Raw genomic sequence first — 13,838 nt, 5'->3', positions numbered from 1 at the left:
TGATTGACCACCCACATTGACTCTTAACGATTCTTTTTGTTTTTTGTTGAACTATATTACATCCTTGGCGGCGTTCATGATTCGCGTCTTATCAGGGCACGCTTATTGTTTTTATCACATTCGTGAACAATTACAAACGAGCCGAAACCCAGCTACTGAAAACTAACCTGTAACGTCACCCTTCCATTGAGTGCGCCGTCTGGTGGGTACATCTGGTACTGCACTCAAGCCACAAATTTCTATGTGGGGGACTTTTTTTTTTTTTTCCCAAAACATTTGAACCCAAAGGCCAAGATGTCAACCCTGGTCCTCAGTGCACACTATCCAGCCTGTTTTCCATGTCTCCATATTCCAAAGCAGGTGAGGATCATTATCAGGCTTCTCCAAAGCTTGCTGGTGAGCTGTCATTGAAATGACATGCGTTGGAAAAAGTGTTCGTCAACACAAACCACACCACATCTGGATAGATTCAACTTTTTTATTTGCACAAAATCGAGATCAGAAAAAGTGCATGGGGTGAACACAGAACACTTGACGAAAAAAAAAAAAAAAGAGTTGACATTCACAGGGAAAGTTTTTTTTCCCCCCACCCACCCTGTTACCCTAAAACTGGTTCTCAAACTAGGGTTAACATATGTATTGTTATAGAAAACGTCCCTCAGCCCATATCACACTCAGTCCCACCCATTTGTCTAAGGCAAGGCAGGCAATTGCTTGGGGGCCCCTTAGCCAGCAGGGGCCCTCAGAGGGCCAACAGATTTGACACAAACTGCATAGCCTTCACATTAGCAGTGCAGCGATGACAACTGACCATCTCAAATTCCCTGACTCAGTTTTTTTTTTTTTTACAAACAAAAAAAAAAAAAAAAAAAGTATAATAAGGCTGATTAATTTTATTTTTGTTTTTTTTTTTAAAGAAAAAAACAACACGACCATGTATACTAAGGCATGTTTCTTTTTTTTCTTTTTTAAACGAGCATGGAAAGTATGGCGTTTTATTTTTTTTAATTTTTTTTTAAACGACCATGTAAAGTATGGCCTATTTTTTTTTTTAAAAAAAACAAAAACAAAAAAACGACCATGTATAGTAAGCCGTTTTTTTTTATCTTTTTTTTTTTTTTTTTTTTTTTTTTTTTTAAACGACCATTTATAGTATGGCGTATTTTTTTTTATTTTTTTATTTTTTTAAAACTGAGCATGTATAGTCAGGCGTTTTTTTTTGTTTTTTTTTTTGTCTTTTTCAAAGACCAGCTCAGTGGTCAAGTGGTAGAGTGTCCACCCTGTGACTGGGATGTTGTGGGTTCAATCCCCGGCCAGGTCACACCAAAGACAATAAAAATAAACAACCATGGATATCATAAGCTGTTTTTTTTTGTTTTTACAACCATGTATTGTATGGCCTTTTTTAAAAAAAAACAAAAAAAAAACGACTATGTATAGTATGTTGTTTTTTTTTAATCTTTTTTTTAATATATATATTTTTTTAAACGACCATTTATAGTATGACCAAATGACCATGTATAGTAAGTCTTTTTTTTTCCGACAAAAAAACGACCATGTATAGTAAGTCTTTTTTTTTCCGACAAAAAAACGACCATGTATAGTAAGGATTTTTTTTCCGACAAAAAAAAACGACCATGTATAGTAAGACTTTTTTTTCTGACAAAAAAAACGACCATGTATAGTAAGGCTTTTTTTTCCGACAAAAAAACGACCATGTATAGTAAGGCTTTTTTTTTCCGACAAAAAAACGACCATGTATAGTAAGGCTTTTTTTTCCGACAAAAAAACGACCATGTATAGTAAGGCTTTTTTTTCCGACAAAAAATGACCATGTATAGTAAGGATTTTTTTTCCGACAAAAAAACGACCATATATAGTAAGGCTTTTTTTTCTGACAAAAAAAACGACCATGTATAGTAAGGCTTTTTTTTCTGACAAAAAAACGACCATGTATAGTAAGGCTTTTTTTTTTCGACAAAAAAATTACCATGTATAATAAGGCTTTTTTTTTTCCGACAAAAAAACGACCATGTATAGTAAGGCTTTTTTTTCCGACAAAAAAACGACCATATATAGTAAGGCTTTTTTTTCTGACAAAAAAAACGACCATGTATAGTAAGGCTTTTTTTTCTGACAAAAAAACGACCATGTATAGTAAGGCTTTTTTTTTTCGACAAAAAAATTACCATGTATAATAAGGCTTTTTTTTTTCTGACAAAAAAACGACCACGTATAGTAAGGCTTTTTTTTTTCCGACAAAAAAACGACCATGTATAGTAAGGCTTTTTTTTCCGACAAAAAAACGACCATGTATAGTAAGGCTTTTTTTTCCGACAAAAAATGACCATGTATAGTAAGGATTTTTTTTCCGACAAAAAAACGACCATGTATAGTAAGGCTTTTTTTTTCTGACAAAAAAGCAACCATGTATAGTAAGGCTTTTTTTTTTCTGACAAAAAAACGACCATATATAGTAAGGCTTTTTTTTCCGACAAAAAAACGACCATGTATAGTAAGGCTTTTTTTTCCGACAAAAAAACGACCATGTATAGTAAGGCTTTTTTTTCCTGACAAAAAAAACGACCATGTATAGTAAGGCTTTTTTTTCAGACAAAAAACGACCATGTATAGTAAGGCTTTTTTTTCTGACAAAAAAACGACCATGTATAGTAAGGCTTTTTTTTTCTGACAAAAAAATGACCATGTATAGTAAGGCTTTTTTTTCTGACAAAAAAACGACCACGTATAGTAAGGCTATTTTTTTCAGACAAAAAAAAATGACCATGTATAGTAAGGCTTTTTTTTTCCGACAAAAAAACGACCATGTATAGTAAGGCTTTTTTTCCTGACAAAAAAACAACCATGTATAGTAAGGCTTTTTTTTCTGACAAAAAAGCAACCATGTATAGTAAGGCTTTTTTTTTTTCTGACAAAAAAACGACCATATATAGTAAGGCTTTTTTTTCCGACAAAAAAACGACCATGTATAGTAAGGCTTTTTTTTCCGACAAAAAAACGACCATGTATAGTAAGGCTTTTTTTTCCGACAAAAAATGACCATGTATAGTAAGGATTTTTTTTTCAACAAAAAAACGACCATGTATAGTAAGGCTTTTTTTTCTGACAAAAAAACGACCATGTATAGTAAGGCTTTTTTTTTCCCGACAAAAAAACGACCATGTATAGTAAGGCTTTTTTTTTTCGACAAAAAAATTACCATGTATAATAAGGCTTTTTTTTTTCTGACAAAAAAACGACCACGTATAGTAAGGCTTTTTTTTTTCCGACAAAAAAACGACCATGTATAGTAAGGCTTTTTTTTCCGACAAAAAAACGACCATGTATAGTAAGGCTTTTTTTTCCGACAAAAAATGACCATGTATAGTAAGGATTTTTTTTCCGACAAAAAAACGACCATGTATAGTAAGGCTTTTTTTTTCTGACAAAAAAGCAACCATGTATAGTAAGGCTTTTTTTTTTCTGACAAAAAAACGACCATATATAGTAAGGCTTTTTTTTCCGACAAAAAAACGACCATGTATAGTAAGGCTTTTTTTTCCGACAAAAAAACGACCATGTATAGTAAGGCTTTTTTTTCCTGACAAAAAAAACGACCATGTATAGTAAGGCTTTTTTTTCAGACAAAAAACGACCATGTATAGTAAGGCTTTTTTTTCTGACAAAAAAACGACCATGTATAGTAAGGCTTTTTTTTTCTGACAAAAAAATGACCATGTATAGTAAGGCTTTTTTTTCTGACAAAAAAACGACCACGTATAGTAAGGCTATTTTTTTCAGACAAAAAAAAATGACCATGTATAGTAAGGCTTTTTTTTTCCGACAAAAAAACGACCATGTATAGTAAGGCTTTTTTTCCTGACAAAAAAACAACCATGTATAGTAAGGCTTTTTTTTCTGACAAAAAAGCAACCATGTATAGTAAGGCTTTTTTTTTTTCTGACAAAAAAACGACCATATATAGTAAGGCTTTTTTTTCCGACAAAAAAACGACCATGTATAGTAAGGCTTTTTTTTCCGACAAAAAAACGACCATGTATAGTAAGGCTTTTTTTTCCGACAAAAAATGACCATGTATAGTAAGGATTTTTTTTTCAACAAAAAAACGACCATGTATAGTAAGGCTTTTTTTTCTGACAAAAAAACGACCATGTATAGTAAGGCTTTTTTTTTCCCGACAAAAAAACGACCATGTATAGTAAGGCTTTTTTTTTCCGACAAAAAAACGACCATGTATAGTAAGGCTTTTTTTTTCTGACAAAAAAATGACCATGTATAGTAAGGCTTTTTTTTCTGACAAAAAAACGACCACGTATAGTAAGGCTATTTTTTTCAGACAAAAAAAAATGACCATGTATAGTAAGGCTTTTTTTTCTGACAAAAAAACGACCATGTATAGTAAGGCTTTTTTTTTCCCGACAAAAAAACGACCATGTATAGTAAGGCTTTTTTTTCTGACAAAAAAACAACCATGTATAGTAAGGCTTTTTTTTTCTGACAAAAAAGCAACCATGTATAGTAAGGCTTTTTTTTTTCTGACAAAAAAACGACCATATATAGTAAGGCTTTTTTTTCCGACAAAAAAACGACCATGTATAGTAAGGCTTTTTTTTCCGACAAAAAAACGACCATGTATAGTAAGGCTTTTTTTTCCTGACAAAAAAAACGACCATGTATAGTAAGGCTTTTTTTTCAGACAAAAAACGACCATGTATAGTAAGGCTTTTTTTTCTGACAAAAAAACGACCATGTATAGTAAGGCTTTTTTTTTCTGACAAAAAAATGACCATGTATAGTAAGGCTTTTTTTTCTGACAAAAAAACGACCACGTATAGTAAGGCTATTTTTTTCAGACAAAAAAAAATGACCATGTATAGTAAGGCTTTTTTTTTCCGACAAAAAAACGACCATGTATAGTAAGGCTTTTTTTTCTGACAAAAAAACAACCATGTATAGTAAGGCTTTTTTTTTTCTGACAAAAAAGCAACCATGTATAGTAAGGCTTTTTTTTTTCTGACAAAAAAACGACCATATATAGTAAGGCTTTTTTTTCCGACAAAAAAACGACCATGTATAGTAAGGCTTTTTTTTCCGACAAAAAAACGACCATGTATAGTAAGGCTTTTTTTTCCGACAAAAAATGACCATGTATAGTAAGGATTTTTTTTTCAACAAAAAAACGACCATGTATAGTAAGGCTTTTTTTTTTCTGACAAAAAAACGACCATGTATAGTAAGGCTTTTTTTTCTGACAAAAAAACGACCATGTATAGTAAGGCTTTTTTTTTCCCGACAAAAAAACGACCATGTATAGTAAGGCTTTTTTTTTTCCGACAAAAAAACGACCATGTATAGTAAGGCTTTTATTTTTATTTTTTATTTTTTTTATTTATTTTTTTTTATTTATTTTTTTTAAAAATTCCTAGTCATACTTACTAAACTCATTGCTCCTCTTTCCATAAAACAGACTAACAGCCCCGTGGTCTAGTGGTAGAGTGTCCACACTCTGACACTGAGCTTGTGGGTTCGATCCCAGGCTGAGTGTAACCAAATGACCATGTATAGTAAGTCTTCTTTTTTCCGACAAAAAAACGACCATCTATAGTAAGGCTTTTTTTTCTGACAAAAAAACGACCATGTATAGTAAGGCTTTTTTTTCTGACAAAAAAACGACCATGTATAGTAAGGCTTTTTTTTCTGACAAAAAACGACCATGTATAGTAAGGGTTTTTTTTCCGACATAAAAACGACCATGTATAGTAAGGCTTTTTTTTCCGACATAAAAAAGACCATGTATAGTAAGGCTTTTTTTTCCGACAAAAAACGACCATGTATAGTAAGGCTTTTTTATTTTCGACAAAAAAACGACCATGTATAGTAAGGCTTTTTTTTTTCTGACAAAAAAACAACCATGTATAGTAAGGCTTTTTTTTTCTGACAAAAAAACGACCATGTATAGTAAGGCTTTTTTTTCTGACAAAAAAAACGACCATGTATAGTAAGGCTTTTTTTTTCCCGACAAAAAAACGACCATGTATAGTAAGGCTTTTTTTTTCCCGACAAAAAAACGACCATGTATAGTAAGGCTTTTATTTTTATTTTTCATTTTTTTTATTTATTTATTTTTATTTATTTTTTTTTAAAATTCCTAGTCATACTTACTAAACTCATTGCTCCTCTTTCCATAAAACAGACTAACAGCCCCGTGGTCTAGTGGTAGAGTGTCCACACTCTGACACTGAGCTTGTGGGTTCGATCCCAGGCTGAGTGTAACCAAATGACCATGTATAGTAAGTCTTCTTTTTTCCGACAAAAAAAACGACCATCTATAGTAAGGCTTTTTTTTCTGACAAAAAAGCGACCATGTATAGTAAGGCTTTTTTTTCTGACAAAAAAACGACCATGTATAGTAAGGCTTTTTTTTCTGACAAAAACGACCATGTATAGTAAGGGTTTTTTTTCCGACATAAAAACGACCATGTATAGTAAGGCTTTTTTATTTTCGACAAAAAAACGACCATGTATAGTAAGGCTTTTTTTTCTGACAAAAAAACGACCATGGATAGTAAGGCTTTTTTTTTTCCGACAAAAAAACGACCATGTATAGTAAGGCTTTTTTTTTTCCCGACAAAAAAACGACCATGTATAGGAAGGCTTTTTTTTTCCGACAAAAAAAAAAGACCATGCATAGTAAGGCTGGTTTTTTTTTTTTTTTTTTTTTTTTTTTTTTAATCCTAGTCATACTTACTAAACTCATTGCTCTTCTTTCCAGTAAACAGACTAAGCCCCGTGGTCTAGTGGTAGAGTGTCTACACTCTGCCACTGAGCTTGTGGGTTCGATCCCAGGCTGAGTGTAACCAAACGACAATGTATAGTAAGGCTTTTTTTTTCCGACAAAAAACGACCATGTATAGTAAGGCTTTTTTTTTCAGACAAAAAAACGACCATGTATAGGAAGGCTTTTTTTTCCGACAAAAACACGACCATGTATAGTAAGGCTTTTTTTTTTTTTTTCCTAGTCATACTTACTAAACTCATTGCTCTTCTTTCCGGTAAACAGACTAGCAGCCCCGTGGTCTAGTGGTAGAGTGTCTACACTCTGACACTGAGCTTGTGGGTTCGATCCCAGGCTGAGTGTACCCAAATGACCATGTATAGTAAGTCTTCTTTTTTCCGACAAAAAAACGACCATGTATAGTCAGGCTTTTTTTTTTCTGACAAAAAAACGACCATGTATATATAGTAAGGCTTTTTTTTTCCGACAAAAAAACGACCATGTATAGTAAGGCTTTTTTTTCTGACAAAAAAACGACCATGTATACTAAGGCTTTTTTTCTGACAAAAAAACGACCATGTATAGTAAGGCTTTTTTTTTTCCGACAAAAAAACGACCATGTATAGTAAGGCTTTTTTTTTTTCCCGACAAAAATACGACCATGTATAGGAAGGCTTTTTTTTTCCGACAAAAAAAAAAGACCATGTATAGTAAGGCTTTTTTTTTTTTTTTTTTTAAATCCTACTTACTAAACTCATTGCTCTTCTTTCCAGTAACCAGACTAAGCCCCGTGGTCTAGTGGTAGAGTGTCTACACTCTGACACTGAGCTTGTGGGTTCGATCCCAGGCTGAGTGTAACCAAATGACCATGTATAGTAAGTCTTCTTTTTTCCGACAAAAAAACGACCATGTATAGTAAGCCTTTTTTTTTCCGACAAAAAAACGACCATGTATAGTAAGGCTTTTTTTTCTGACAAAAAAACGACCATGTATAGTAAGGCTTTTTTTTTCCGACAAAAAAACGACCATGTATAGGAAGGCTTTTTTTTTTCCGACAAAAAAAAAGAACATGTATAGTAAGGCTTTTTTTTTCGACATAAAAACGACCATGTATAGTAAGGCTTTTTTATTTTCGACAAAAAAACGACCATGTATATAGTAAGGCTTTTTTTTCCGACAAAAAAACGACCATCTATAGTAAGGCTTTTTTTTCTGACAAAAAAACGACCATGTATAGTAAGGCTTTTTTTTCTGACAAAAAAACGACCATGTATAGTAAGGCTTTTTTTTCTGACAAAAAACGACCATGTATAGTAAGGGTTTTTTTTCCGACATAAAAACGACCATGTATAGTAAGGCTTTTTTATTTTCGACAAAAAAAACGACCATGTATAGTAAGGCTTTTTTTTCTGACAAAAAAACGACCATGTATAGTAAGGCTTTTTTTTTTCCGACAAAAAAACGACCATGTATAGTAAGGCTTTTTTTTCCCGACAAAAAAACGACCATGTATAGGAAGGCTTTTTTTTTCCGACAAAAAAAAAAGACCATGTATAGTAAGCCTTTTTTTTTCCGACAAAAAAACGACCATGTATAGTAAGGCTTTTTTTTCTGACAAAAAAACGACCATGTATAGTAAGGCTTTTTTTTCCGACAAAAAAACGACCATGTATAGGAAGGCTTTTTTTTTTCCGACAAAAAAAACGACCATGTATAGGAAGGCTTTTTTTTCCGACAAAAAATGACCATGTATAGTAAGGATTTTTTTTCCGACAAAAAAAACGACCATGTATAGTAAGGCTTTTTTTTTCTGTCAAAAAAAACGACCATTATAGTAAGGCTTTTTTATTTTCGACAAAAAAACGACCATGTATAGTAAGGCTTTTTTTTCTGACAAAAAAACGACCATGTATAGTAAGGCTTTTTTTTCTGACAAAAAAACGACCATGTATAGTAAGGCTTTTTTTTTCCGACAAAAAAACGACCATGTATAGTAAGGCTTTTTTTTTCCGACAAAAAAACGACCATGTATAGTAAGGCTTTTTTTTTCTGACAAAAAAACGACCATGTATAGTAAGGCTTTTTTTTTTCCGACAAAAAAAACGACCATGTATAGGAAGGATTTTTTTTCCGACAAAAAAAACGACCATGTATAGTAAGGCTTTTTTTTTCTGTCAAAAAAAACGACCATGTATAGTAAGGCTTTTTTTTTTCCGACAAAAAAACGACCTTGTATAGGAAGGCTTTTTTATTTTCGACAAAAAAACGACCATGTATAGTAAGGCTTTTTTTTCTGACAAAAAAACGACCATGTATAGTAAGGCTTTTTTTTCTGACAAAAAAACGACCATGTATAGTAAGGCTTTTTTTTCTGACAAAAAAACGACCATGTATAGTAAGGCTTTTTTTTCTGACAAAAAAAAACGACCATGTATAGGAAGGATTTTTTTTCCGACAAAAAAAACGACCATGTATAGTAAGGCTTTTTTTTTTCTGTCAAAAAAAACGACCATGTATAGTAAGGCTTTTTTTTTTCCGACAAAAAAACGACCATGTATAGGAAGGCTTTTTTATTTTTGACAAAAAAACGACCATGTATAGTAAGGCTTTTTTTTCTGACAAAAAAACGACCATGTATAGTAAGGCTTTTTTTTCTGACAAAAAAACGACCATGTATAGTAAGGCTTTTTTTTCTGACAAAAAAACGACCATGTATAGTAAGGCTTTTTTTTCTGACAAAAAACGACCATGTATAGTAAGGCTTTTTTTTCCGACATAAAAATGACCATGTATAGTAAGGCTTTTTTTTCAGACATAAAAACGACCATGTATAGTAAGGCTTTTTTTTTCGACAAAAAACGACCATGTATAGTAAGGCTTTTTTATTTTCGACAAAAAAACGACCATGTATAGTAAGGCTTTTTTTTCTGACAAAAAAACGACCATGTATAGTAAGGCTTTTTTTTTTCCGACAAAAAAAACGACCATGTATAGGAAGGCTTTTTTTTCCGACAAAAAATGACCATGTATAGTAAGGATTTTTTTTCCGACAAAAAAAACGACCATGTATAGTAAGGCTTTTTTTTTCTGTCAAAAAAAACGACCATGTATAGTAAGGCTTTTTTTTTCCGACAAAGAAACGACCATGTATAGGTAGGCTTTTTTATTTTCGACAAAAAAACGACCATGTATAGTAAGGCTTTTTTTTCTGACAAAAAAACGACCATGTATAGTAAGGCTTTTTTTTCTGACAAAAAAACGACCATGTATAGTAAGGCTTTTTTTTTCCGACAAAAAAACGACCATGTATAGTAAGGCTTTTTTTTTCCGACAAAAAAACGACCATGTATAGTAAGGCTTTTTTTTCTGACAAAAAAACGACCATGTATAGTAAGGCTTTTTTTTCTGACAAAAAACGACCATGTATAGTAAGGCTTTTTTTTCCGACATAAAAATGACCATGTATAGTAAGGCTTTTTTTTCAGACATAAAAACGACCATGTATAGTAAGACTTTTTTTTTCGACAAAAAACGACCATGTATAGTAAGGCTTTTTTATTTTCGACAAAAAAACGACCATGTATAGTAAGGCTTTTTTTTCTGACAAAAAAACGACCATGTATAGTAAGGCTTTTTTTTTTCCGACAAAAAAAACGACCATGTATAGGAAGGCTTTTTTTTCCGACAAAAAATGACCATGTATAGTAAGGATTTTTTTTCCGACAAAAAAAACGACCATGTATAGTAAGGCTTTTTTTTTCTGTAAAAAAAAACGACCATGTATAGTAAGGCTTTTTTTTTCCGACAAAAAAACGACCATGTATAGGAAGGCTTTTTTATTTTCGACAAAAAAACGACCATGTATAGTAAGGCTTTTTTTTCTGACAAAAAAACGACCATGTATAGTAAGGCTTTTTTTTTCTGACAAAAAAACGACCATGTATAGTAAGGCTTTTTTTTTCCGACAAAAAAACGACCATGTATAGTAAGGCTTTTTTTTCCGACAAAAAAACGACCATGTATAGTAAGGCTTTTTTTTTCCGACAAAAAATGACCATGTATAGTAAGGATTTTTTTTCCGACAAAAAAACGACCATATATAGTAAGGCTTTTTTTTCTGACAAAAAAAACGACCATGTATAGTAAGGCTTTTTTTTCTGACAAAAAAACGACCATGTATAGTAAGGCTTTTTTTTTCGACAAAAAAATTACCATGTATAGTAAGGCTTTTTTTTTTCCGACAAAAAAACGACCATGTATAGTAAGGCTTTTTTTTCCGACAAAAAAACGACCATGTATAGTAAGGCTTTTTTTTCCTGACAAAAAAAACGACCATGTATAGTAAGGCTTTTTTTTCAGACAAAAAACGACCATGTATAGTAAGGCTTTTTTTTCTGACAAAAAAACGACCATGTATAGTAAGGCTTTTTTTTTCTGACAAAAAAATGACCATGTATAGTAAGGCTTTTTTTTCTGACAAAAAAACGACCACGTATAGTAAGGCTATTTTTTTCAGACAAAAAAAAATGACCATGTATAGTAAGGCTTTTTTTTTCCGACAAAAAAACGACCATGTATAGTAAGGCTTTTTTTTCTGACAAAAAAACAACCATGTATAGTAAGGCTTTTTTTTTTTCCCGACAAAAATACGACCATGTATAGGAAGGCTTTTTTTTTTTTTTTTTTAAATCCTACTTACTAAACTCATTGCTCTTCTTTCCAGTAACCAGACTAAGCCCCGTGGTCTAGTGGTAGAGTGTCTACACTCTGACACTGAGCTTGTGGGTTCGATCCCAGGCTGAGTGTAACCAAATGACCATGTATAGTAAGTCTTCTTTTTTCCGACAAAAAAACGACCATGTATAGTAAGCCTTTTTTTTTCCGACAAAAAAACGACCATGTATAGTAAGGCTTTTTTTTCTGACAAAAAAACGACCATGTATAGTAAGGCTTTTTTTTTCCGACAAAAAAACGACCATGTATAGGAAGGCTTTTTTTTTTCCGACAAAAAAAAAGAACATGTATAGTAAGGCTTTTTTTTCCGACATAAAAACGACCATGTATAGTAAGGCTTTTTTATTTTCGACAAAAAAACGACCATGTATATAGTAAGGCTTTTTTTTCCGACAAAAAAACGACCATCTATAGTAAGGCTTTTTTTTCTGACAAAAAAACGACCATGTATAGTAAGGCTTTTTTTTCTGACAAAAAAACGACCATGTATAGTAAGGCTTTTTTTTCTGACAAAAAACGACCATGTATAGTAAGGGTTTTTTTTCCGACATAAAAACGACCATGTATAGTAAGGCTTTTTTATTTTCGACAAAAAAAACGACCATGTATAGTAAGGCTTTTTTTTCTGACAAAAAAACGACCATGTATAGTAAGGTTTTTTTTTTTCCGACAAAAAAACGACCATGTATAGTAAGGCTTTTTTTTTCCCGACAAAAAAACGACCATGTATAGGAAGGCTTTTTTTTTCCGACAAAAAAACGACCATGTATAGTAAGGCTTTTTTTTCCGACAAAAAAACGACCATGTATAGTAAGGCTTTTTTTTCCGACAAAAAATGTCCATGTATAGTAAGGATTTTTTTTCCGACAAAAAAACGACCATGTATAGTAAGGCTTTTTTTTCCGACAAAAAAACGACCATGTATAGTAAGGCTTTTTTTTCCGACAAAAAAAACGACCATGTATAGTAAGTCTTTTTTTTCCGACAAAAAATGTCCATGTATAGTAAGGATTTTTTTTCCGACAAAAAAACGACCATGTATAGTAAGGCTTTTTTTTTCTGACAAAAAAACCGACAATGTATAGTAAGGCTTTTTTTTCTGACAAAAAAACGACCATGTATAGTAAGGCTTTTTTTTCGACAAAAAAAATTACCATGTATAGTAAGGCTTTTTTTTCTGACAAAAAAACGACCATGTATAGTAAGGCTTTTTTTTCCGACAAAAAAACGACCATGTATAGGAAGGCTTTTTTTTTTCCGACAAAAAAAAAGAACATGTATAGTAAGGCTTTTTTTTCCGACATAAAAACGACCATGTATAGTAAGGCTTTTTTATTTTCGACAAAAAAACGACCATGTATATAGTAAGGCTTTTTTTTCTGACAAAAAAACGACCATGTATAGTAAGGCTTTTTTTTCTGACAAAAAAACGACCATGTATAGTAAGGCTTTTTTTTCTGACAAAAAAACGACCATGTATAGTAAAGCTTTTTTTTCTGACAAAAAACGACCATGTATAGTAAGGCTTTTTTTTCCGACATAAAAACGACCATGTATAGTAAGGCTTTTTTTTCCGACAAAAAAACGACCATGTATAGTAAGGCTTTTTTTTCTGACAAAAAAACAACCATGTATAGTAAGGCTTTTTTTTTCTGACAAAAAAACGACCATGTATAGTAAGGCTTTTTTTTCCGACAAAAAAACGACCATGTATAGTAAGGCTTTTTTTTCCGACAAAAAAAACGACCATGTATAGTAAGGCTTTTTTTTCCGACAAAAAATGTCCATGTATAGTAAGGATTTTTTTTCCGACAAAAAAACGACCATGTATAGTAAGGCTTTTTTTTTTCTGACAAAAAAACCGACAATGTATAGTAAGGCTTTTTTTTCTGACAAAAAAACGACCATGTATAGTAAGGCTTTTTTTTCGACAAAAAAAATTACCATGTATAGTAAGGCTTTTTTTTTCCGACAAAAAAACGACCATGTATAGTAAGGCTTTTTTTTCTGACAAAAAAACGACCATGTATAGTAAGGCTTTTTTTTTCCGACAAAAAAACGACCATGTATAGTAAGGCTTTTTTTTCTGACAAAAAAACGACCATGTATAGTAAGGCTTTTTTTTTTTCCGACAAAAAAAACGACCATGTATAGGAAGGATTTTTTTTCCGACAAAAAAAACGACCATGTATAGTAAGGCTTTTTTTTTCTGTCAAAAAAAACGACCATGTATAGTAAGGCTTTTTTTTTTCCGACAAAAAAACGACCATGTATAGGAAGGCTTTTTTATTTTCGACAAAAAAACGAC

The sequence above is a fragment of the Festucalex cinctus genome, chromosome 15 (genome assembly GCF_051991245.1).
Source record: "Festucalex cinctus isolate MCC-2025b chromosome 15, RoL_Fcin_1.0, whole genome shotgun sequence".
Lineage (NCBI taxonomy): Eukaryota > Metazoa > Chordata > Actinopteri > Syngnathiformes > Syngnathidae > Festucalex > Festucalex cinctus.
The sequence above is the reverse complement of the archived record's forward strand: the minus strand, read 5'-3'. Positions refer to the sequence as shown.